Genomic DNA, 4475 nt, shown 5'->3' on the forward strand with positions numbered 1-4475 from the left:
GACAGGATATGATTGCAACTGAAAAAATCTACCTGTAAGTGCAGTGAAATAAAATCTGTTACGGACTACTGACCAACAACTTGTTATAAAAACATAAATAGATGGCTTTTGGCTTTGACAAAAACTTAATGTAGAAATGAATAATGGTTATTTTTTAACATTTTAACTTTAATTAATCATTGTTGTAGGCCTAAGGTGATTCTTACATTCTCCAATTGCAAAAACTCCCTATACTAGGGATGCACTGATACCAAAACTGGATCAGATATCGGGCCGATGCTGACTCAAATAGCTGGATCGGATATCGGTGACAATGGGGCTGATCTATTCAATTAAATTCTATGTTTATATACGACATACATTATATACTGGAATTTTATTTCCTGTTTAAGTTTTGACCAATTTGCCGTTGCATTAAAAAGTTTTACACCTGAATTGTAATTCCTGTTAATTTGCTAAATTGCTTGTGTACGATCTTATTATTTGAATACTAAATCTTATTATTTGAATACTAAATAACAGTTCACCAAATTTATGTTGTGTTATCTATGTATGTATTTATTTGTTACATTTTGTTTTACAAAGTTAGAAAAACAATGTTTAAGTCCAGCCTGATGTTGGCTTACACATAACAGAATGATTCCAGTCACTTCCACACAGTGAGGCGTACAGCTTATTAATTAAACACTGGCATCGGATCGGTACTCGGTATCGGCCGATACCCAAAGCCCAGGTATCGCTAGAGAGGGCACTTTGGACGCTCTCCGAAACTTCTTGAGCGATCAATCTCGTCAAGCTTTTTGAGCTCGGACACTGAACTGAGACATCAACGCCCAGAGCTGCGGCAAAACCCTGAGAGATTGTGTCGCCCAGATTGATTTTGGCACCGTCCACCGTCTTTTGACGGTGTCAAAACCAATCAAGAAGGCTTTCGTCAAGGCTGCTGTGATCTCCAACAGCATCTCTCCCATCATGGTGGTGGTGGAGTCATCAGGTCTGCATGATTTCAACAATCCCCACTGTTCTGCTGTCATCCCTTTAAAGAAGGAGTGGAGCAGTTGGGAAACAGCGTGATGAGCTCAGGCATGGCTTCTTTCTGGGAAGTTCCTGATGATTCCATGTTGATTAATGCTGATTTATGGTTAAAATGTACTCTTTGTCACTGTGGGGGTGCGGGGGGGTCAATGACATTACATCCTACATTCATCACAACGTTCACACATAATTATATATGTATAACTTTTGGTAGTAATTCAATTTTGTAACACATTGTAAGCATGGGAAAACGCATGTCTGAGCTGTTTTTTTATGAGTTATCTAAAAAATAAACATGCTAAAGACATGGAATCTCGGTCACAGGTTTCATATGCTATAGCTTTTCACCCCGCAAGATTGTGTGCCAGCTACAGGCAGGATCTATGTTTTACACTAAAATGCCAAAAGTATTTAAGGCAATATCAATACAAACCAAAATTGACTTACATGTCATGTGCACACAAGAGCAAGCCTGTAGCATTTCACACACATGGGGAATGTTTCAATATATGTCTTCCTATCGACATTACAAATATGATACTGGTAGTCAATTTCGGGCGGCGCTGGTATATATACAGTATATGCTGCAAGCGCCCGTGTTGGAGACCCCTGGGTTAGAGGAAGAAGAGAAGCCATGATAGATGGATGGATGGATAAAATGGGATAGATGAGTTGTGTTAAGCTGTTGTTGACACTATACTGTAGATAGCAGCTCGGTAACTGTTTCATTTCCGTATATCTATAATCCTCTCACTGTATGTCTCACACACACACACACACACACAAGATGGAGCAGTTGGTCACGATTCATCTGGACCGGAAATGTACAATGCTGATCTTCTCTCGACCATGGAGCTGCAGCAGATGTTTGACCTGGTTCAAACAGAGTACAAATCTCAATGTTTCTATCCACAGACTTAATTTAACTTCTTCTATCTTCTGCAATTAAAAAAAAACAAGGTAAGGACAGTACCTCTTCCTCGACTGCACATGAATAATTTTTGGATCATCACCAGAAACAGATATGTCACATATCTCCCTCCAGTGGACGTAAACGGCATGACAGTCATCATGTTGTATTTTTATGTCATTACAACTTTGGCACACTTTGACCTGACCTGACAAAGTGCAAGTAGAAAGCAGGGCGGCATTATCAACAACTGAGGGTTTATTTTAGGTTTGTATGCAGCTCTAGATATAATAGAAGGGGTGATTAAAGGAAAATGAAAGATACAAATCTTGTTACACAAAATTAGGTTTATTTTTTCTCTTACAAAAGTAAAAGTACTCATTCTGCAGAAAAATGCCTCCTGTGAGTTATACAGTATTATATATATATAATATATGTAAATGTACTTTGGTACTTTCCACCACTGACAATCTAATAATATACAGTATATATTCTGCAGGTGTACTTTGGATACTTAATTTGCTGGTGATACTCTTGTTAAGTACAAATTTGAATGGAGAACTTTTACTTGTAATATAGTTCTTTTACATTATTGTACTGGTACTTTTTCTTACTGAGTACTTCATTCACCACTGCTAAATTATTACACCTATCAATTTATAATGATGACCTAGATTATATTACTAAAAGTATAAAGTAACATAAAATAGAAAATACTCAAGTAAAGTACCCCGAAATTGTACAGTAATTGAGTGAATGTACTTAGATACAAAAATACTTTTTATGTACAACTTTGAATGGAGAACTTTTACTTGTTATGTAGTATTTTTACATTATTTTACTGGTACTTTTACTTACTGTAAGTAGCCTAAAGGACCTGAGTACTTCTTTCACCACTGCTAAATTATTACAACTATTAGTTTATGACTGACGACCTATATTATATTAGTAAAAGTATAAAGTAGCATAAAATAGAAATACTCAAGTAAAGTACTCCGAAATTGTACAGTAATTTGAGTAAATGTACTGAGGTACAAAAATACTTTTTAAGTACAACTTTGAATGGAGAGCCTAAAGGATTTGAGTACTTCTTTCACCACTGCTAAATTATTACACCTATTAATTTATGACTGACGACCTTGAAGCAGGAGTTTACTGGGGTCAGTAACCGTCTACAAAATGCAATGCCGAAAAGAGAAAGATATTCAATAACTTCAGTATTATACAGTGTAGTACCACCAAAATTAATTCACACGTCAATGATCTCCTCATAGTTGTACTACAACAGTAGTTAGTTTGGAAAAATATGCTTTTGCATAATTTTGGTGAATCTTTAATAGGAAAAATTTTCAATAACTTCACTTTTAAGTATAGTGCCATCAAAATGTCTTAATTAGTTTAAAGGTCCTATATTGTAAAAAGTGACATTTTCATGACTTTTATATTCTAAAACAGGTTTAAGTTCTATATGAATACTGTAAAAGTATCGAAACGTTTAATCCACAGAGAAATATACACAGCCCGTATTCAGAAACTGAGCTTTTGAAACAAGCCCTCAGGATTTCTGTCCATTTGTGATGTCACAAATCTACAATATTTAGACCATTTCACAGTTTTAAACATAAACATTCTAAATGTGTCCCAGTTTATTTCCTGTTGAAGTGTTTGTAAATAACATCAGCTGGCAGGAAGTAAACATGGACCCAAACTGTTGCCTAACAACGCAATTCCGTTGCAATTCCATTGAAATGTACTAAAACGGAGCATTTCAGACAGAGGGTAAATACAGTTATATCCAAGCAGACAGTATGAGGAAAATAAAGTTTTTAAAAAAAATTAAAGCATGTAAACATGTTCTAGTAGAAACCAAAAATACAAGTATGAACCTGAAAATGAGCACGATATGGGACCTTTAATAAGTATAATCAGGAAGAGACCATTGATGTGTGAAGTGATTTTGGTGGTACTACACTGCATAATACTGAAGTTATTGAATATTTATCCCATTAAAAAATTCATTAAAATTATGCAAAAGCATATATTTTCCAAACTAAGTGTTGTAGTACAACCATGAGGAGATCATTGATGTGTAAAGTAATTGTGATGGTACTACACCGTATAATACTAAAGTTATTGAATATTTTTCTCTTTTCTGTTCATTGCACTTTGTAGATGGTCCCTGACCACTCGTCTCAGGCTGCACATAGAGATTAATGTTATGTGTTAATTAAAAACTTGGTTGTAGCTCGTTGTCTACCTTACGTTTGTGTTTTAACAACGTTTTGGTTATGAGTTATTGATCCAGGAAGTTTGAATCTGTCAATATCATTCCAACTTTACCGAAGTACATCATCTAGGGGGGCTCCGTACATCAGCAATGCCAGCAATCAGTTACCTAACTCGAGGGAACGAGATAATAAAAATGTTCTCCTAGGGGTCTAGGGGGGTTCCGTAGGAGATCATTGATGTGTGAAGTAATTCTTGGTGGTACTACACTGTACATTACTGAAGTTATCGAATATTTTTTCCC

This window comes from Sebastes umbrosus, chromosome 16, assembly GCF_015220745.1.
Source record: "Sebastes umbrosus isolate fSebUmb1 chromosome 16, fSebUmb1.pri, whole genome shotgun sequence".
NCBI lineage: Eukaryota > Metazoa > Chordata > Actinopteri > Perciformes > Sebastidae > Sebastes > Sebastes umbrosus.